This window comes from Sciurus vulgaris (assembly GCF_902686455.1).
Source record: "Sciurus vulgaris genome assembly, chromosome: 16".
In the NCBI taxonomy this organism is placed as follows: Eukaryota; Metazoa; Chordata; class Mammalia; order Rodentia; family Sciuridae; genus Sciurus; species Sciurus vulgaris.
This window is the reverse complement of record NC_136477.1, coordinates 66,263,661-66,286,994: the sequence shown is the minus strand read 5'-3', so window position 1 is coordinate 66,286,994 and position 23,334 is coordinate 66,263,661. Positions and strand designations below refer to the sequence as shown.

At 38.1% G+C, this 23,334-nt stretch overlaps 1 protein-coding gene across 2 annotated transcripts in view; it reads left to right on the top strand.

Annotated features, from left to right (window-relative positions):
* LOC306646623 (zinc finger protein 610-like) overlaps positions 1 to 23,334 on the top strand; it is an 827,359-nt gene that overhangs the window by 782,692 nt on the left and 21,333 nt on the right. The window lies entirely within an intron of this gene.

Here is a 23,334-nt window from a genome sequence, read left to right as displayed (position 1 = left end):
ATAAAATTAGAGCCTGGTCTCCTTACTGTCATTGCTTCTTGTTCGTGCTGCTACTTGCACTGGCCAGAAAATCTTAGGAGAGATTGGGCCATGTTTTCCTTGGCTGAGAGTCTGTGCCAGCCTTAATCACAGCACCTGGCCCATTGTGTCTGAAAGGGATGACTGCATAATACAAATCTGTACTGTCCTCAAGTTGTGGCCTGTGGTATGCCATGGCTGTGAGGATCATGGGAATATTTGTTAACAGTCTAAGCTTGACTTCACTAGGGAAATTGCCTTTAGGAAGATGGCCTTAGCTAGGGAAATGGCCTATCCCTCTCACCAAAACCTGAGAACCATGCCTAGATCATGTTAGGCTACACTCCATGGGGGAAGGTGGGACTTTCAGTCCCAATATGTTGCATTTTCTGTCTTGCCCTTGACTATCTTCCCCCTTTTCATTCCACATTAATTTTAAACAACTGTTACTTGCATCCATGGAATTCTGGGAATGTACCTGAAGTTTCTCAGTCAATCCTTCAAGAGAAATATTTTTCCCATTTTGTAAATGGAGCACAACTGATCACCAAAATACCTTGGATGCTGTTATTGACAAGCAAAATTCAAAATTACTGAAAAGAAATGTGGAACCAATTTGCTATAATCACAGCCTGATGATGAAAAGTGCTTAGGTACATTCCAATATATCTGAATCTCTACCCCAACAGAGGTATGTCAAAGGTGTCAGGGACTGAGAGGAAGGTAGATGTTCATGGTGGTATACAGAGAAGCAGAGAGAACTCTATTCCCATCTCCATTCATCCAAGGGAGTGATCCCATGGAGCAGGGAATCTCAAGGCTTCCCACATTTATCTAGGGTTATCTAGGGCAAAGAGAAGCGGTACACATTTTCATGGATTTGGGAGAGCTTTTTTTTTTTTTTTTTTTTTTTTTTTTTTTTTTATTGGCATGTCTATCCAGTTATTTACAAAATTTGGAAAATCTGCAATCATCTTTCCTGGACTCAAAATGAAAGCCATTTTTTTTTTTTTTTCCTTAAAGAGAACCTTGAGACCCTCTTAACAGTAAGTCTCTGTATTATGTGATTTTTGCATCACTGAAGCTTAGGGAGCAAGATAGCACACATAGCTTCCTTTTGAAACAATTCAGCTCTGTTTGCTTGAAGACAAGAAGACTGGGGTGAGAAGTTTGTGATGCTATTGTTGTTCCCTTGTGAAGCACAGAGTGTTCTGCTGCAATTAAGGATACACACTTGAGCAGGGCCTTTGGAAGTTTTTCAGGAAGGAAGGTGAGTGCCCACAGCCTGGGATCCAGGGAAAGAACCCAGGTTGACCTTGGTTTGTGCAAGACTGCCATCATGTGGCCACTGCAGATATTTCTCACCAGCAAATTTAGCAAGCCCAGGCACACAGTTTGTTTGTACATTGTTCTGAGCTCTCTTAACAGGCCCCTTCTGTAATGACCATCGTTTTCTAAATCCAGCCAGAATACAGATGAAAGATATACCTTGACCTCAGTTTGAGGAAAATAAGGTTCTAATGTAGACATTCAAGTTCAAGTCTTCTCCAGGCCTACTGTGAGCCTCCACCAAAGTGGAGCCATATATTGATACATTCCCAAGCGGCTGAAAGGCCATTCTGGTATGTATAATTTTGGATTAATAAGAAGATGACAAATCACCACCCCAAAGGACCCTTTAGTGAGGTGTTATTATGGAAAGACGTCCAGGTATTTAGATGTTGAAGAAGTGACAATTTCTTAGCATTACAACCCAACAGAACTTAGAACTCTGGTAACCAGGCACCCACATTCTAGGAACAGTCCCTTGTTCAGCTCATGTGATGGAAGATGTGCAACAGAGCAAGATGTTTTCCTAATGTATCCAAACCTTCCAAGGTTCTAGGCAGAAAAAGGTCGAGAGTGGGAGTATTTTCAGATGTTGACTTAGCACTCACAACAGAACCTTATGAACACTTATCAGGAGGCACAAAAAGGTAAAAGAGAGGAGCCTAGAGATAACCAATCAAGGCAATTTCTCATCTGGGATTATATCTGAGATGTCCTTTGATCTTCCCTGTCTCTGTGTGTCTGTGTGTGTGTGGGAGGGGGAAATTAGGGGACCTATAATAATAGGCATAGATTATTCCATGTTGAAACTGTGGCAGAACTTTCATGTTTGTACCACTGAAAATGATGGCTAGGGTGGATATTTAAGTATTAGATACTAGATTTTTCTACTCAAATATTTATCCAAAGTATTCTGTAACCAAGTGTTACCAATATATGGAAGCCTATGCTTATATTCATCTATACCTAATCTGGGTATAGATATTTTCAATGGGAGTGTCCCCTTTGGTGTCAGCCAGGACGGCCAGAGTTAATTATTGTCCAACATAAAAGACAATCTCTTTTCAGAGTCCCATGCATCATTGTGGAGCTACTTCTTAATTTTGTCTCCTTGGGGAAAGAACAAGTGAAACACACAACCAACAATGATATCTCTGGTCTAAGGTTAGATGAGACTTCTGGAGAACTGTCTCCACAGGCATAAAAGTTGGAGACGTCCAAGATAGGTCCAGGAAAAATACTCAAGTATGGGTACTCCCATAAACACTTTCCAGGAATTTACCACTTGAATGACCTATATTCCCATCCCTAAAGAAATCTAGACTGTATTACGCCCCCTGGCAACCTAGTATGTGTAAATCTCCACATTACATACTTGTAGAAATAACAGAGAAAATATTTCCACATTATTTTTAATGATTACTGGGTATTGGATATTTATTTTCTGATGCTACCTGCCCTAGGTAACCCACATACCAGTCATCTCCACTTTACTTCCAGTTCTTTTACAAGACTTAACACTAACACCTTTATCAGGAAAGTATTGGCCTAAACATGAGTGAGGGTTACACAAACAAATGAGGTAAAAGCAGTATACATGTTTTACATGACTACCATACCACAAAAAATCTCTATAATCCCATCAGGTAAGGAGAGTGTTCTCACATGCCTTTATAATATTTAGTAAGTAATGTGATTTCTTGCAGCAGTTCAGTCTTTCAATGCTTGTGGAATGTGATGTGATTCAATTGTTCCTTCATTCTACCATGATGCAGGAACATTGTATATGTGTCCTAATAAACTGCTTCACTATCATTGGACTGTTACAAGAATGCCACAAATGGGGTTAAACAGAAATTTGTTTGTTCTAATTTCAGAGTCTGTATATCAAAGTGCTTGCTGGAATAATTTCCTTTGAGGTCCACTCTTTGACATCTATATTGCCATTTTCTGTCTCTATGTTTGCCTGACATATTTCTATGCTATTTGTGTCCTTATTGCTGCTTTTTAAAGGAGAAAAGGTGAATTGGATTAAACTTTAAACCAATTAGCTGGATTAAATTAATCATGCCTTTAGGAAACATATATTTAAATAGAATCACAGTCTGAGGCATTTAGGGTTTTTAACATCAATATATAAGATTTGGGGAGGGGCACAATTCAGCTAATAACAAACTAGTCTTCTGGTAAAGACAGAGTCCTGAGAAAGGGAATACTGAGTGAAGGGATATGCACATGTAGCATTTTAATAGCTACAGTCAAATTACATCACAGAAGGGTTGCTGAAGTTACATTGCCACAGAATGTCTTGTTTTAGCTACTTCTCTGCATCCAGAATTATCTGGGTGTTGGTATTTAAAAATTATTTTTCTTGGTTAATCTCTTGTCCATGTGGCAAACAAAATCACTGTGTTCCATTTCTTAGAGTTTCCCAGCTGATAAGCTTGAGTTATCTTTTAGTTGATTTATCAGTCATTTAGATATTTTTCTTCCCTAAGTCATACTCAGATTTTGGGTCCTGAGTTACACTTTCTTGCACCCTCTAGTCTCCAAGCATTTGCCCCAATTAGGAACCTGGGCTGACAAAGCTGTTTCTAAAGAGTTCCCTTAAAGTGAAAATAGGATAAACATTAGTCTCTCATGTCAAAGGGACCTCCTGGGATGTCTTCTCTAGGCTCTCTCTTTAAAATGGAGAAAAATAATATTTCTGTAGATGGAAATCCTCTACATCAGGAGCAAATCAGACTTTAAGATGCTTAGAATTAATTTGACACAGTTCTGTCCTGTGCAGTTCTCAGTATAGACACATGCTGCTGAGAAACCATTTCATACTTAGAAACCTATTTTTTCTCATTTCTACTATTGTATGTTTTCAGAGGACTCAGTTGAATAATGTCTTCCTGGAGGTTTTTGATTGAAGTAGGTGCTGTGCTTCCACAGCTGACAAAACACTTTGAAGTTGCTGTGTAGATACTGCTTAACCATTATGTGACACCATATTAATTTTCTTTCAGAAATAAAACCTTTTCATCATGGGCACTCATGTCATCCACATGCCCAAATACAATGTCAACTCCTCGTGGCCTGAAATCCTGATTCCAATGTCCTAGTGTTTTATGGTACTGCTAATAGTTATGTATCTCCCCCACCTTGGCTTCCCTTTTTCTGTCTGTCAATAACAAAACAAAATATTCTGCATGCCTCTATAGCCCATGTCCCTCTTTGTTTTGAAGTCATAGGGCTTTGTGTTCCTTTACATCTCTCTAGATCAACCAGTTTTGTAATTAATAAACCCTGATTAATAATATCAACCTATATTTGATATGTAAAGGTGTGTTGAGTTAAATTCTAGCTGGTGTTTGCCCTAGATATAAACTGAAGCAAGATTTTCTGGATCCTGGAATGGAAGGCCCAAGATGACACAGATATATGAGAATGTTCTGCTGAGTTATATACTACATAGGACTGAATTTTATATATATATATATATATATATATATATTTATATATATATATCTCACAAATCCTGCTTTTATTTATTTATTTATTTATTTATTTATTTATTTATTTATTTATTTATTTTTTCAGTGCTGGGGATTGAACCCAGGGACTTGTGCTCTACCAACTGAGCTCTATCCCCAGCCCTGCAAAATCCTGCCTTTTGTTTCACTTAATTTTTTTAACATTTATTGACTCATTACATTTGAGACTCTTCTATAAGCATTGTACATATAGTAACCCAAAGGTAGTTAATACCAAGGCAATTGTACACTAAAATTTCTTTACAATAACAAGTATACAACTTATCACCCTAACAGATATCTTATTTGTCACAAGTTTATCCATACATTTTGCATATGTCATAAGAAAAAAAAGTACACATTTTGCAATTAAATTAAAACACTTCATTATTAAAAATCAAAACTGGGTTCACTGTACATATAACACAATTGGATATGAGCATATTATCCTCTTCTATTTCATTTTCATACAGTTTAAAATCTACCAAAATATCTTAAACCAATGTCAAATTAATAAATATATTTGATCTCTCATGCCATCAGAACAAAAGCAATATGCTAAAAGGTATTATAAAAGAGATATTTCTAAAAGAGCAAGAGATGCTAAAAGGAGATGCCCGGAGCATAACCAGGAAATCCTGTTTTTTTGATGATAATAAGACATTGGAAAAGCCTTGTAATATGATGAAGGTATTTTGGCTTTGGAGTCAGACACAGCTCATCATGAGTCCCAGCCCACCTGCTTATTAGTTGTGGAAGTTTGTCCACCAGAAGAAACAGATATTACAGCCTGGCCTTCAGGTCTAAGTCCAAATTGCCAAATAAGTTTCATTTAATATATTTAAACAATAGAGTCAAGACTGTGGAAGATTGCAGGCTATGTGACTTTAACCTCCTGGGCTCCCCCACCTTCATTTTTATGCTGTCTGATATCTATAATGGAAAAGAACCTATGACCAGTAGGAAGTGGGAAATAATGATCTACTTTTGGACACTTACTGGTTGGAGATTCCTGCTCCCACTCAGGACACTGTTTCTCCTACTTATGGATTCTGAGGAGAAATATTAGTAGAAAACTGTATCCATCAACTCTAGCATATAAAGAGATAGAACAGGCCCTTTAAGTCCCTGACATCAGGGGACTCATAGCTCTCAAATCTGGAATATAGTTACTGTGAACTGAGTTATGATAGAGTCACACTTGAAGGTGTAGTTCTCAAAACACAAATACTTTATTAGTAGCATTTTACTAGTCACACATAATATTCTGGATATGCCAGGTTATATTATTTATATTAATTTTAACTGTTTCTTTTTATGTTATTAATGTGAATACTAGAAATATTTTAATTATCCTTGTGCCTTCCATGTTGTTTGTATTGGACATTGTTGCTTTAGGGGGTTATTTCCCAGTTCAAAATTCAGCCAGTCTCCTAAACAAGAACAGAAAGCAGAAAAGTCAAATGGAATTTTATAGTAATTTTCATTATATTAATTTCATTCATGATTGATAAACAGGATATAACCCATAAAATGAAATGACCTTATGTGCAATGTTAAAAGCAAATGTTCTGCTGACTGGGCTAGATCCCACTTTGGGAAGAAAATCTTGCCTTAAAACAGAAGCAGCCTGAGGCTCTGAGATGCAATTCCCTGACCTAAAAAAAAAAAAAAAAAAAAAAAAAAAGAAAGCTGCAACCAACAAACCTGTCATTCTGGCTTTATTAATGCCTGCATTGGATAATTCTCCCTGTAACTCAAAAAAAAAAAAAAAAAAGACTCACTGGACTCAGACTCAGGGGGTACAATCTGCAGCCCTGTCCAATCAGGAGTAGTTACTGAGAACTATGCAATCCTGTGTGCAACCAGGGAGGAGGGGCTGCCTTCCACAATCTGGCCCCGGGGGTCCTTTCTCCTGAGTCCGCCATTTTTGCCATTTGGCTACGGGCTTCACCCTCATCCCTTGGAGTCTCAGTTTATTCTACTGTGCAGGTGAGTGTGCAGTGGCATCAGGAACCTGGGGAGGGAGGCTGGGGAAGGGAGACTGTTGGAACCACGAGACTGGCTGTGGTGGGAACAGGAGCTAGCAGAGGGGAACTCTGGGCAGTATCTGGAGGCTGCAGGCCTGAGCCCTCCTCTGGGGCAGTACCTGTCAGTCCTACTGGCCATTCTAGTGGGGAGCAGGTCAGGGGAAGAGATCCTTTACCACCATTCTTATCTTCACATGGCATCCTCAGGCCCTGCCTCAAATACTATCTGGCAGGTGTGTGCCTACAGCTGTGTCTTTCCAGTTGCTGGTGATTGACTGGTGGGATGATTATCGTAATCAAATCCCCATATCATTTTCCTTCAGGAGAGGAGCTGTGGTCTACAGGAACCTTGCTTCCTCCTGAGCTAACTTATTGTTCATTTTTACTATCTTCTTCTTCACTTCCTTTTTTTCTTTCTTTTTCTAACTGGAAGTTGAACTGAGGGAAGATTTAACACTGAGCTATATCCCTAGTACTTTATATTTTTATTTTGATACAGAATCTAGCTAAGTTGCTGATATTGGACTTGTTATGGTGTGATTTATCTGGGCTTTTATATTGTAATAATGTATATAATTTTTACATACATATGGATTTATATATGGATTTTGTTTATATTGTGATTCCTTATTGCAATAGTATAGTTTCATGATATACATGAATGTCAGGTATAATAAGTATTTATTTTGCTCTTACAATTGAAAAATTTCTTGGCTAATGTTATGTATAACTTTGTGGATGAATTTTAGAACTTTATACTTTGGTTTCTTATTTCATTAAAAGAAAAGCATGTTAATATTTTATTATTGCATTATAGTTATACATAAAATATGGGTTCATTTTGACGTAATCATACAAGCACAGAATATAATTTGCCTCACTTCAGTACCCAGTCGTTCCTCTTTCCTTCTCCTCATCCCTTCCCCTCTCTTCCATTTATTTATAGTTGTTTTTTTTTTAATTACTGCTTCATAGATACACATAAGGGTAGAATTCACTGTGATTTATTCATATATGTATATAGCAGATTTGGTGGGAATATAATGTATTTTAATTTGGGAGAAATTTTTCATTTTTGTAAGGATGAGTTTCATCATCTACACATGGGATGTGTAATTGAGTCTTTAATGAGCATCTGATGATTTTCATTGTTTTATATAATCTATGCACATTCTTTCTGAACATGTATACATGTGAAATACCAGTGAATATTATACCTACAAAAAATTAAACATGGTGTTTTATACTATTTTAAAAACTGGATATACTGTGACCAAAATGTGACTGGCCCTTAGTGACCAGTTTCTCTGAGGTTATTATTTATCTCTTCCAAGATGTATAATCTCTTGTACCATCTCCCTTGGTTACAAGTGTTTGGATGAATACTGTTGTGTCCTTACATTATCTTACATAGTCACATATCCTGTCATTTCAGTGAGTCTCTGTAATGGGGAGTATGATATATCTTCAATAGCAAAACAGTTTCCACAATTAGATAACTTAAACTCTTCTCGAGTTTATGAGTATTCACTTGTTTTATATCTTCATCTATACTATTTGATTTTGTCTCTGATGGAATTTTATTTTATATTTCTCTAATTTCTAAAGATGTTGAACTTTTTATGATTATTGAACACTTAGTTATCCCCTGCATTAATTGGCAGTTCAAGGCTCTTGTTTGCATTTCTTTGTAGTTTCTGGCATCAAAGATATGAAAATGAATTCAAAAAGGCAGTTAGAGTTTGATTTCAAGAAAAAAGGGTATTAATTATTTTAAAAAATTATTTGCCTTGTGGGGTCTCTTGGTCCAGCTGAAACCCACCAAATAGTTGAGGAGGGTGTGGAAATGGATTTGAAGAAAGACCTCTGGAGATCAGTTTCAGAGAACTTGATCAACTTTATTGTAACATGGGCAGGCTTATATCATTAAGCAGTCGCTGGGCAGAATATCTCTGAGAGTTGTTGGACCCAATGGGCTTACAACATGCACAGAGATTATAAACAATGGGCTGAAAGGTCACTAGCAGAAAAAAATAAGAGGAAATAAATGTGGCTGAGGATGGAAGGGGGCTTGGTTACCATATTGATTGAGCCAACTTTGGTTAGTGTTCTAACCACAGTATCACAGTTCAGGCCCTGAGAACCTCTCACATAGGCAATGTAAGCCTCTTTCCACCTCATGTTCCCAACATTGCCTTTTTCCTTCCTCTGAGCATATAATGTAGGTTTCTTTTCTGTTTATAATGAAGGTTATTTTAAATGGAACTCTAGGGTGTATCTCTGGAAATTCTAACAGAAAAAAAAAGAGAAAATCTCTATTCCCTATGGCTGCAGAAAAATGAATATATTTTCTTAAAATTATTTGTAAGTAAAGTTTTGGATGACATGTTCAGTGAAACATTCACTCTTCTTCCTTGAAGTTTTTCTTTTTTTAAATGTTTTTGACAGTGAATTATGCATTCTATTATCTGGATTTTGGAGTTTAATACAAAATCTTATGGGATAAGAATTGGAAATCCTAGAAATATGCATAAATGTTTGTTTACTGAATGATATATTATGGCAATACCAACAAAATAACTTTTATTTTTTAGAAATAGTTACATAATTTTTCTTTTCAATTTCTTATAAGCCTCATAGATTTATTTATTTACTGAGTCATACTCAGACCCTGGGCCTGTGTTGTGCTTTTTGCATCATGTAATCTCCAAGCATTTAGTCTCATAAGTTATCTGGGTTGATAGCTGTTTCTGAAGAATTCCTTAACATGAAAGAAAGAAAAATATTTGTTTTACTCCTGGAATGTCTTCTCTAGGCACTCTCTTCAAAATGAAGAAAAAATAATATTTCTTCAGATTGACATCCCCTATGTCAGAAGCAAAAAAGTCTTTGAGGAACTTTGAAGGGATTTCATGTAGTTCTGTCTCTAGGTAGTTTTTGGGTGCTGGTGAGTTGCCATTTAATGTCCAGAAACCTGAGTTGTCTCATCTCTACAATGAGAATAATTTTAGAGGACACAGATGGATAATGCTCTTATGTAAGCCACTAATACATGCATTTAGCCACCCATGTCATCCACATTACCAAATATTAAACGTTGAATCTTCCATGTCTGAATTCCAGGTTCCAATTCTCTGGTGGTTCAAATAATTTTGTTTCTTCTTGTCTTATGTTCTCTGTGTCCCCAGTAAGAGTTCTCTGCTCTATGCCCCTATTGCTCATGTTCAGCTATGTTTAGAAAAGACTTAGAAACCTGTATTATTTGCTAACTGGTAAAGAAGTGTTCAGATTATTTCTGGCTAGTGCCTGTCTTTGTTATAATCTGAACCAGGACTTCCCTAGGTCCTGGAAAGGGAGTCCCATAACCAATCAGGTATATGAAAGGTGCATATAATATATAAATATATATATATATATTACTCAATTTCTATTACTTATTTTTATGTGAATACTAGAAAATTTTTAATTACCCTTGAAACTCATATATTATTTTCATTAAATATTACTTCCTTAGGGGATTCCTTCCCAGTTTAATGTTCAATCTTTTTTCTCACAAAAGAAAGCAGAGAAGTTGAATGAAATTTTATAGGATTGTCACTTTATTATTTCCAACCATGAATAATATATAGACACATATAATCCACAAATTGAAAAGGCCTTGTATGTAAGGTTAAATGCAAATGTCTTCCAGGCTAGAATGGACCCCACTTCTCCAAGAAAATCTTGCCTTAAATTAGCTGCAGCCTGAGGTTCTGGATTTTAATTCCAAGCACCTAAAAAGCAAAAAGCTACAGCAAGAACCTGCCATTGTGACCTCACTCATTTATGCATTTGATGTCACCACCTCTTAGAAAACTCACTAGGCTGAGTCTGGTTATGTTAAAACATAAGCCCTGTCCACTCAGGAACCCTTAAGTAAGCATTGTCTAATCCAGCACACAGGCAGTAAAGAGGAGCAGGCTTTGACAATCTGGTGTGGCTTTTGTCTCTGGAGCCTGCTAGTGTTGATATCCATCTCTAGGCTCCATCTTTTATGTTCAGGGGACCTGGTTTGCTCTGCCATGCAGATGCTGGTAGATCTTATAGAAAGAAAACTGGTCCCCTCCAAAGCCAGTAATAGGTGAGTGTTTTGTGGCATCTTGAAACTGAGGGGTAAGGCTGCTTACAACTGGCTGCACTGATTATGGTGAGAACTGGCAATTTCAGACTGGAATCCCTGTGGTAGTCTCTAGTGTCTGCAGTCCTGGGTCCTCTTCTGGGGAAGGTCAGTCCTGAATCCCCACTAGACAGTCAAATGGAACATATGTCAGCAGTAGACTCTGGAAGTCCTGTCCTATCCCTGAAGAATATCTGCAGACCCTACTTGAAGTCATATCTGAGCACATATGTGGCAGCATTCCAGCACCTTCCAAGATTATGTGATGGATTGTGAAGTGAGATGAGCATCAGATTCACAATGCCATGTATTATTTTCATGCATGAGAGGGACTGTGGTCTATAGGGCTTCAGTTCTTCTTTCCTCCTGAGCTTGCTTTTCTTTCTTTTTTGTGGGGATCATTTGCCCTAATGAAGAACTTGGTTTGACCTGTTACTGAAGACTCTCCTTAACATGAAAGAAGGGCAACAATAGTGTCTCAATTCAAACGGACCTCCTGGGATGTTTTTGCTAGGCTCTCTCTTTAAAATGGGGAAGAAATATTATTTTTCTAGATGAAAGTTTCCTATATCAGGAGTAAACCAGACTTGGAGAATCTTAGAAGGAATTTCATACAGTTATGTCCTGGGCAGTTGTTAGTCTGACATATGATGCTGAGAAACCATTTCATATCTAGAAGCTGTGTTTTCTTATCTCTACAATTGGGTGATTTTAGAGGACTCATTTGGATCAAAGCTTCATGGAAAAATTAATATTAGTTGCTCCCACAACTCTCAAAACACCTTGAAGTTACTGTGTAGATAGTGCTTAACCATTTTCTGACATGTCACCACTTCTTTTTTTCAAAATCTTCTAACCTTTTCATCAGGGTCCTCATATCATCCACATGCCCAGACACAATATGCCAACTTTTGTTTGTCTGAAATCCAGATTCAATTTCTTTGATATTTTATGGTACTTCCAATAATTGTATGTTCCTACTTGGCCTCCATTTGCTCTATGCCCTCAATAAAAAAATTCTGCTACCTGATTCTACATTGCATGTCCCACTTTGTATTAAAAACATAGGGCTTGGTGGTTCTTTACATTCCTCTAGACCAGCCTGTTTTATAATTAATAAACCTTGATTTAACTTCCCACATATTTAACATCAACCTACATTTTGATATATAAAGGTATGTTGAGATAAATTTTAGCTGGTATTTGCCCTTGAGGTAAACTGAATCAGGATTCCCTGAACTCTGGAATGGGAACCCCAAGATGATACAGTTACATGAGAATGTTTTCTTTGTGTTGTGCTATGTAATACACAGGAGTGGATTATATATACATATATCATATATCCTGCTTTTTTGAATTATTGTCACTTTTAAAGTCTTATGAGAATAAGAAATATTGCAAGAGTTTTGTGATTAGTGTAACTGTTTTGGTTTTGGAATCAGATACAGCTTATCCTGAGTCCCAGTGCACCTACTTATTAATTGTGGGAATACATTTACAGGAGGAAACATATATTAAATCTTGGCCAATAGGTATAACCTCAAACTGCCAAATAAATTTGTATTTCATGTATTTAAAAAACAGAATCAGGACTGTGGAAGATTGCAGGCTAAGTGTCCCTAACTCCTAGGCATCTTCATTTTTCTGCTGTATGAGGTCTGCAATGTGAAAACCTGTGGTCAGAATGAAGTGAGAAAGAATGATCTACTTTTGGACACTTCCTGGTTGGAACCTTCTGCTCCCACTCAGGGTATTGTTTCTTATAATTTTGGGCCTGGGGAGCAATATTTTTAGGGAACTCTATCCCTCAAAGCTAGCATTTAAAGTGATAGACCAGGGGGGTTTTCAAGATGGCGGCCTAGAGGGTGGCTGCATTTCGTGTTGCTCCAGGACTCAGGATTCAAGAGAGGAGATATTGGGACGCTTGGGACCAACTCAAAGTAGCCGGGTGACTCTCACCCCCTGGGGGGGCATCCCGGATGGGACGGGGGTCCCGGAACGCAGGAAACTTTGTGAAGTAGAGCTGCCGGCGAGACGCCCCTCCCCCCGCTGGAGCAGTGAACTCGGGCAGCTGGGAGCGCCGTAGAGGAGGCCACTCGGCACAGTGCTGGGACTCGGAGCAGCCACTGGGGCTCCGGCGGCTGCCCGGGGGAGGAGTGGCGGGGAGAACTGTGTGGACTCAGGACACCGGGGCCTGCCCTGAGGAGGAGGAGAGGAGCGTGGCCACTTGGATTCGGAGAGACTGCACCAGAGCTGCAGGCGGTTGCCAGAGGAGAAGCTGCGCGGCGAGCTGTTTGGAATCAGAACAACGCTTCTGAACCCCGGGGCCTGCCCTGAGGACGAGGAGGAAGAGGAGCAGCCGCTTGGATTCGGGCGACTACACCAGAGCTACAGGCGGTTGCCAGAGAAGGGGCTGCGTGGCGAGGTGTTTGGACTCTGACCACTTCTGAACCCCGGGGCCTGCCCGGAGGAGTAGGAGAAGGAGGAGAAGGAGCGCGGCGGGTCCTTTGGACTCGCAGTGACTGCATTAGCACTCCAGGCGGCTGCTCAGAGGAGAAGGCGAGTGGTGAGTTGTTTGGTCTTAAAGTGACAGCTCCTGAACACAGGGGGGCTGCCTGGAGGAGAAGCGTGGTGGGACGCTTGGTCTTGAGTGGCCGCACTTGAGCTCCGGGCGGTGCCCAGAGGACCCGTGCAGTGGGTCACGTGGATTCAGAGCCACTCAGAGGGACTGCTCCTGAACACCCGGGGGGTTATCTGGAGAAGGAGGAGGAACGGGGAGGGTCACTTCGACTCGGAGTGATTGATTGCCCCGGGCTACGGGTGGTTGGTGGGAGGAGGAGGCACGAAGTGAGATTCTAGGACTCCTAGTGACCGCACCGGCATACTGGGCGGCTGTCTGGAGGAAGAGGCCTGTGGCGGGTCTCTGGGACTCAGAGCGATTGTTCAGGGCCACAGGTGGCTGCTCAGAGGAGGGGCCACGCAGCCAGGCGATTAGGTGCAGAACAGGGTCCCAGGATCTAGGAGGCTTCTGGGTGGAAGAGCTGCACAGAGACAGGCTTAGGGCGGAGCGAAGGTTCCAGGCCTATGGGCAAATTCTCTGAGGAGGGGCAGCCTAAGGAGATTCATCTGCGAAGGGTGAGGCTCCCAGGCCCAGGAGGTAGGGCCGGGCCCCTGGAAACTTTGCAGAGGAAGGCAGCCCAACCCAGGCAGTAGCTGTAAATTGAGGGGAACCTCTAGGAGGAAACTGACCAGCGAGACCTCCCCACTGGGTGAGTCTTCCCTGCCTGGTGAGGATTCCCCACAAGGACGGTAAAACCAGAGACACAGGCCCAAACAGGCCTTGCCTCAGCCCGCAGCCTAGGTCCCCTTTGGATGACCATTGGTCAACAAGTGGAGGCACCTCTGCCCACTAGCAGGGAATATACCCCACCTGAAGGCCACCACTCCTAGAGAGGCAGCTTCCTTGTGGAGCACCGCATTATCAATTTCCTCCAAGACTTCAGCCTACTGAAGGCTAAGAGGGGAGATATATAGAAATCTTCAGGGACATTGTAAATCAACAGAGGAAATCTGCAATATCTCAGCGGTCCACTGATATCTGAACAATATGAGAAAACAAGGAAAGAAAATGCTGCAAACAAATCTAGATGTTACATCAATAAAACCCAATGACAGCATGGCAGAAGAAATGACAGAAAAGGAGTTCAGAATGTACATAATTAAAATGATCAGAGAAGCAAACGATGAGATGAAAGAGCAAATGCAAGCATTGAATGATCGCACCAATCGACAGTTAAAAGAGCAAATACAGGAAGCAAAAGATCATTTCAATAAAGAGTTAGAGATATTGAAAAAAAACCAAACAGAAATCCTTGACATGAAGGAAACAATAAACCAAATTAAGAACTCCATAGAAAGCATATCCAATAGGATAGAACACCTGGAAGACAGAACCTCAGACATTGAAGACAAAATATTTAACCTTGAAAACAAAGTTGAACAAACAGAGAAGATGGTAAGAAATCATGAACAGAATTTCCAAGAACTATGGGATATCATGAAAAGGCCAAATTTAAGAATTATTGGGATTGAGGAAGGCCTAGAGAAACAAGCCAAAGGAATGAACAACCTATTCAATGAAATAATATCAGAAAATTTCCCAAATCTGAAGAATGAAATGGAAAATCAAGTTCAAGAGGCTTATAGAACTCCAAATACACAAAATTACAACAGACCCACACCAAGGCACATTATAATGAAAATACCTAACATACAAAATAAAGACAGAATTTTAAAGGCTGTGAGAGAAAAGAACCAAATTACATTCAGGGGGAAACCAATACGCATATCAGCAGATTTTTCAATCCAGACCCTAAAAGCTAGAAGGTCCTGGAACAACATTTTTCAAGCCCTGAAAGAAAATGGATGCCAACCAAGAATCTTATACCCAGCAAAACTTACCTTCAAATTTGACGATGAAATAAACTCCTTCCTTGATAAACAAAAGCTAAAAGAATTTACAAAAAGAAAGCCAGCATTACAGAACATTCTCAGCAAAATATTCCATGAGGAAGAGATGAAAAACAAAGAAGCAAATCAGCAAAGGGAGGAATTATCCTAAAGGAATTGTCAAATAAAGGAGGAAACAAGTTGTGTCAAACAAATAAATAAACAAAATTTTAAAAATGAACCAAATGACCGGGAAACCAAATCATTTCTCTATAATAACCCTGAATGTTAATGGCCTGAATTCATCAATCAAAAGACATAGACTGGCAGACTGGATTAAAAAGAAAGATCCAACAATATGTTGCCTGCAAGAGACTCACCTCATAGAAAAAGATACCCATAGATTAAAGGTGAAAGGATGGGGAAAAACATACCATGCACATGGACTCAGCAAAAAAGCTGGAGTATCCATCCTCATTTCCGATAATGTGGACTTCAAGCCAAAGTTAGTCAGAAGGGATAAAGAAGGTCATTTCATACTGCTTAAGGGAAGCATAAATCAGCAAGATATAACAATCATAAACATCTATGCATCAAACAGTGGCTCATCTATGTGTGTCAAACAAATCCTTCTCAATTTCAGAAACCAAATAGACCACAACACAATAATACTAGGTGATTTTAACACGCTGCTCTCACCACTGGACAGATCTTCCAGACAAAAATTGAACAAAGAAACCATAGATCTCAACAACACAATCAATAATTTAGACTTAACGGACATTTATAGAATATTCCATCCAACCAAGAGTGAATACACTTTCTTCTCAGCAGCACATGGATCCTTCTCTAAAATAGACCATATATTATGCCACAAAGCTAATGTTAGCAAATACAAGAAGATAGAGACACTAGCATGTATTCTATCAGATCATAATGGATTGAAGTTAGAAATAAATGAAAGAGTAAAACACAGAAACTATCCCAACATCTGGAGATTAAACAATATGCTATTATATGATGAATGGATAACAGAAGATATTAGGAAGGAAATTAAAAAATTCTTAGAGGTAAATGAGAACAAAGAAACATCATATCAAAATCTCTGGGACACTATGAAAGCAGTACTTAGAGGGAAATTTATTTCATGGAGCGCATTTAATAAAAGAAGTAAAAATCAACAAATAAACAACCTAACACTACAGCTCAAAGCCTTAGAAAAAGAAGAACAGAACAGCACCAAAAGTAGTAGAAGACAGGAAATAGTTAAACTCAGAGCTGTAATCAATGAAATTGAAACAAAAGAAACAATACAAAAAATTGACAAAATAAATAGTTGGTTCTTCGAAAAAATAAACAAAATTGATAAACCTTTAGCCACACTAACAAAGAGAAGACGAGAGAAAACCCAAATCACTAAAATTCGGAATGAACAAGGAAATATCACAACAGACAGGATGGAAATACAAAACATAATTAGAAGCTATTTTGAAAATCTATACTCCAACAAAATAGAAAATTTCGAAGAAATCAACAGGTTTCTAGAGACATATGAATTGCCGAAACTGAATGAGGAGGACATAAACAATTTAAATAGACCAATTTCAAGTACTGAAATAGAAGAAGTCATCAAAAGCCTACCAACAAAGAAAAGTCCGGGACCAGATGGGTTCTCAGCCGAGTTCTACAAAACCTTTAAGGAAGAGCTCATTCCAATACTTCTCAAAGTATTCCATAAAATAGAAGAGGAGGGAACCCTGCCAAACTCATTCTATGAAGCCAATATCACACTGATACCTAAACCAGACAGAGACTCATCAAGGAAAGAAAATTTCAGACCAATATCCTTAATGAACATCGACGCAAAAATTCTCAACAAAATTTTAGCAAATCGCATACAAAAACATATTAAAAAGATAGTGCACCATAATCAAGTGGGTTTCATCCCAGGGATGCAAGGTTGGTTCAACATCAGGAAATCAATAAACGTAATTCACCATATTAATAGACTTAAAGTCAAGAATCACATGATTATTTCAATAGATGCAGAAAAAGCATTTGATAAAACACAGCACCCCTTCATGCTCAAAACACTAGAAAAAATAGGGATAGTGGGAACATTCCTTAACATTGTAAAGGCCATTTATGCTAAGCCCATGGCTAATATCATTCTAAATGGTGAGAAACTGAAAGCATTCCCCCTAAAAACTGGAACAAGGCAGGGATGCCCTCTTTCACCACTTCTATTCAACATCGTTCTTGAGACTCTGGCCAGAGCAATTAGACAAACCAAAGAAATTAAAGGGATACGAATTGGAAAAGAAGAACTCAAACTATCCCTGTTCGCTGATGACATGATTATATATTTAGAGGAACCTGGAAATTCCACCAGAAAACTCTTAGAACTCATAAGTGATTTCAGTAAAGTAGCAGGTTACAAGATCAATGCCCATAAATCCAACGCATTTTTATACATAAGTGATGAATCTTCAGAAAGAGAAATTAGGAAAACTACCCCATTCACAATAGCCTCGAAAAAAATAAAATACTTGGGAATCAATCTCACAAAAGAGGTGAAAGACCTCTACAATGAGAACTATACAACACTAAAGAAAGAAATTAAAGAACACCTTAGAAGATGGAAAGATCTTCCATGTTCTTGGATAGGAAGAATTAATATTGTCAAAATGGCCATACTACCTAAAGTGCTATACAAATTCAATGCTATTCCAATTAAAATCCCAATTGTGTACCTTACAGAAATAGAGCAAGCAATTATGAAATTCATCTGGAAGAATAAGAAACCCAGAATAGCTAAAGCAATCCTTAGCAGGAAGAGTGAAACAGGGGGTATTGCAATACCAGATCTTCAATTCTACTACAAAGCAATAGTAACAAAAATGGCATGGTATTGGTACCAAAATAGAAAGGTAGATCAATGGTACAGAATAGAGGACACGGACACAAACCCAAATAAATACAATTTTCTCATACTAGACAAAGGGGCCAAAAATATGCAATGGAGAAAAGATAGCCTCTTCAACAAATGGTGCTGGGAGAATTGGAAATCCATATGCAACAGAATGAAACTAAACCCATATCTCTCACCATGCACGAAACTAAACTCAAAATGGATTAAGGACCTCGGAATCAGACCAGAGACCCTGCAGATTATAGAAGAAAAAGTAGGTCCAAATCTTCACATTGTTGGTCTAGGACCAGACTTCCTTAACAGGACTCCCATAGCACAAGAAATAAAAGCTAGAATCAACCACTGGGATAGATTCAAACTAAAAAGCTTTCTCTCAGCAAAGGAAACTATCAGCAATGCGAAGAAAGAGCCTACAGAGTGGGAGAATATCTTTGCCAATCATACTTCAGATAGAGCACTAATCTCCAGAATCTATAAAGAACTCAAAAAACTCTACTCCAAGAATTCAAATAGTCCAGTCAACAAATGGGCTAAGGAAATGAATAGACACTTCACAGAAGAAGATCTACAAGCAATCAACAAACATATGGAAAAATGTTCAACATCTCTAGTAATAAGAGAAATGCAAATCAAAACCACCCTAAGATTCCATCTCACCCCAATTAGAATGGCGATTATCAAGAATACGAGCAACAACAGGTGTTGGCGAGGATGTGGGGAGAAAGGTACACTCATACACTGCTGGTGGGGCTGCAAATTAGTGCAGCCACTATGGAAAACAGTGTGGAGATTCCTTAGAAAACTTGGAATGGAACCACCATTTGACCCAGCTATCCCACTCCTTGGCCTATACCCAAAGGACTTAAAATCTGCATACTACAGAAATACAGCCACATCAATGTTCATAGCTGCTCAATTCACAATAGCCAGACTGTGGAACCAACCTAGATGCCCTTCAATTGATGAGTGGATAAAGAAACTGTGGTATATATATACTATGGAATATTACTCAGCCATAAAGAATGATAAAATTATGACATTTGCAGGCAAATGGATGAAATTGGAGAATATCATGCTAAGTGAGATAAGCCAATCTCAAAAAGCCAAAGGACGAATGATATCGCTAATAAGTGGAGGATGACACATAATGGGGGGGAGGGAAGGGTTAGAGTTAGGGTTAGGGAGGGGGGCAAGTATGGAGGAAGGAACTACTGTATAGAGGGTAAAGAGGGGTGGGAGAGGTGGGGGGAAGGGAAAAAATAACAGAATGAATCAAACAACATTGCTCTATGTAAATTTATGATTACACAAATGGTATGCCTTTACGCCATGTACAAACAGAGAAACAACATGTATCCCATTTGTTTACAATAAGAAAAAAAGAATGAAGAATAATAAAACACAAAGGATTAATTTAAAAAAATAAAAAATAAAAAAAAAATAAAGTGATAGACCAGGGCCTTTAAATCCCTGATATCAGGGGACCCATATCCCTCAAAACTTACATGTGGCTACGGTAAAATGAAATTGGCTGGAGAGAGTCAAACTTGAGGGTGTAGTTCCAAAAGCACATGTTCTTCATTGGTAGTATTTTATAAATCACATGAAGGTAATATTCTCAAAAGGCTGCTTTATGCTATTTATATCAATTCCAACTCTTTCTTTTTATGCTATCAATATGAGTATTAGAAATATTTAAATTACCCTTGCACCTAAGGTGTTGTTTTCATTGGATATTGTTGCCTTAAGGGGTTGTTCCATTTAAAGTTTAGCCTGTCTCCTAACAAGAACAGAGAGCTGAATAGTTAAATAACATTTTATATTAATTGCCATTATATTATTTTTATTTCTGAATAATATACTGCTGTACATAATCCATAAACTGAAATGGAAACATGCACCAGGTTAAATTCAAATGTTCTGATGGTTGGACTAGATCCCACTTCTGGAAGAAAATATTGTCTTAGAATAGCAGCAGCCTGAGGCTGTGGGGTGCAATTCACAGATCTCAAAAGAAAAAAACCTGCAACCAAGGACCTATCATTTTGTTCTTATTCATGTGCATTGGCTATTATTCACTGTCACTCACAGGGAAGGCTCCCTGGTCTCATACCCCAGAGGCATAGTCAGAAGGCCTGTCCAATCAGGAGCAGTTAGAACTGTTCAATCCTGTGTGGTGACAGGGAATTGGGTGTGGGCTTCCACTGCTTTCTCCATTTCTCCTGAGTCCACCATATCAGCCATTCAGCTCTAGGCTTCACTCTCCTGCTTAGGATCCCCACATTGCTCTGCTGTGTAGGGACTGGAGGTCGCTATGGAGAAGGACTGGCTCCTGAACACCCAGAAATGGTGAGTGGGCAGTGGCCTGATGAGCCTGGGGAGGGAAGCTGTTGGAATGGTGGTACTGGCTGTGGCAGAAAACAGACCTGGCAAACTGGGACTCTCTGCAGTCTCTGGAGTCTGCAGGCCTGAGCCCTCCTTTGGGGGCAGTGCACCCTCTGTCTTACTGGACATCAAGGTGGAGAACGTGTCAATGGCAGAGACCCCTCACTGTCTTTCTTATCCTTGCAGGACATACTCAAACACTATCCCACAGGTGTGTGTCTGTGGCCCAGCATTTTATCAGATGTTGGTGATTGACAGGGGAGCCCATTATTGTAATCAAATCTCCACATGCCATTTTCCTGCAGGAGAGCAGCTGTGGTCTGTAAGGATCACGTTTCCTCCTGAGCCAGTGAATTTTCATTTTTCCTTTTTCTTTTTTCTTTGTGTTGCTGGAAGTTGATCCTCAGGATACTTTACTACTGAGATACAGCTCTAGTAATTTTTATTTTTTATTTCGAGACAGGATCTAGCTTATTTGCTGAGATTGTCTTGATATGGTTTGATTTGTCTAGACTTTTCTATTGCAATTAAGTATATGATTTTTACATACATATGGATTCATATGTGGATTTAGTTTATATTATGATTCCTTGTTGATTATTGTAGTAGTGTAGTTTCACAATGTACATGAATATCAGGTAATGAGAAGTACTCCTTTTGCTCTTATAATTGAAAAACTTTCTGGCTAAAATTATATATAATTTTATAGATGAATTTTAGAAGTTTATGGTTTCTTATTTAATTAAAAGTAAAGCATGTTGTTTTTTTATTATTGCACTATAGTTTTACATAATATTTGGGTTCATTTTGACATAATCGTATAAGCATGGAATATAGTTTGCTCCACTTCATTACCCAGTAGTTTCTCTTTCCCTCTCCTCTTACCTTCTCTCTTTGATTCATTTATAGTTTTATACATCACTGCTTTATAGATACATGTAAAAGTAGAATTTACTATGATATATTCATATAGGCACATAGCAACTTTACTGGGTATATTATTGGTAAATTTGGGGCAAAATTATCTTCCTTGTAATGATGAGTTTTATCATCTACACATGGGATATGTAAGTGAGTGTTTCATGTGCTTCTGATAATATTTATTTTCTCATAAGTTCTACATATTTTCTTTCTAAACATGTATACATGTGAAATATCACATGCATATTGCACACATATAAAACTTAATCATGGAGTTTTATACTATTTCTTAAAGTGAATATACTATAACTAAAAATTTGGATTCTAGTAACCATTTTTCCCAGATGATTATTTATCTCATCCAAAATTTATATTCACTTGAGCCATGCCCCTGGGATTGTATGGTTGGTGTTTGGATGAGTACTGTTGTGTTCTTACCTGTTATCATGGTCACATATGTTGCAATTTTAGGAAGTCTCTGTGAGAGTGAGCAACATATATCTTCAATAACAAAAGTCTCCAAAAATAATAATAAACTCCTTGAGTTTATAAATATTCATTTTTTTATATCATCATCAATATTATTTTGTCTGTGATGGAATTTTATATTTCTGTAAATATTTTGAATATTTCTTTAGATTTTGAATTTTTTATGATTATTGAAGATTTAGATATAGATATCCCCCATATTAATTGGCAGTTCAAGGCATTTTCCTGCATTTCTTTTGTGGATTCTGGCTTCAAAGTTAAGAAAATATATCCAAAAATGAAGATAGTATTGGATTTCAAGAAAATAAAATGTTTTGCATTTAATTAATAAAAAAATTTACATTTTTATTCCCGTGCATTTTTATTGTGGCTATCTTGTATGTTTTGTATTTCAAGCTTATTTCAAAGGAAATTCTAGGGCTTATCTTTTGAAATTCTAACAGGATATATAAATAAGGAAAATCTCACTTCCCTATGGCTGCAGGAAAATGAATATATTTCCTCAACATCATTGTTAAGTAAATTGTTGAATGACACATTCACAAAAGCATCCACTCCTTCCTTGAAGATTTTTTTTTAATGTTTTGGACAGTGAATCATGCATTGTCTTATCTGGATTTGGGGCTTTAATACAAAATCATATAGGATAAGATTTGGCATCCCAAGAAATATGCATTATAATCTGTTGTTTTCTAAATGGTATGTTGTAGAGATAGCAACAAATGGACATTTATTTTTAGAAATAATTCCATATATTTTCTTTAAAATTTATGAACCTTTAAGATTTATTTCTCTTCTTAATTATACTCAGACTCTGGTCATGCTATATGGTTTCTTGCACCCTTTAATCTGAACACACTTACCTCCTAAGGAATCTAGATTGAAAGCTCAGTTTTTGAAGAGTTACTTAGCATGAAAGTAGGAAAAAATATTTGTGTTGTTCCTGGAATGTCTTCTCTAGGTTCTCTCTTCAAAATGGAGTGAAAATATTTCCTCAGACACATCCTCTACAATAGAGTAAATCAGCCTTTGAGGAGCTTTGAAGAAATTTTATATGGTTTTGTTTCTGGGTAGTTCTCTGTGCAACTGAGTTGCGATTTAATA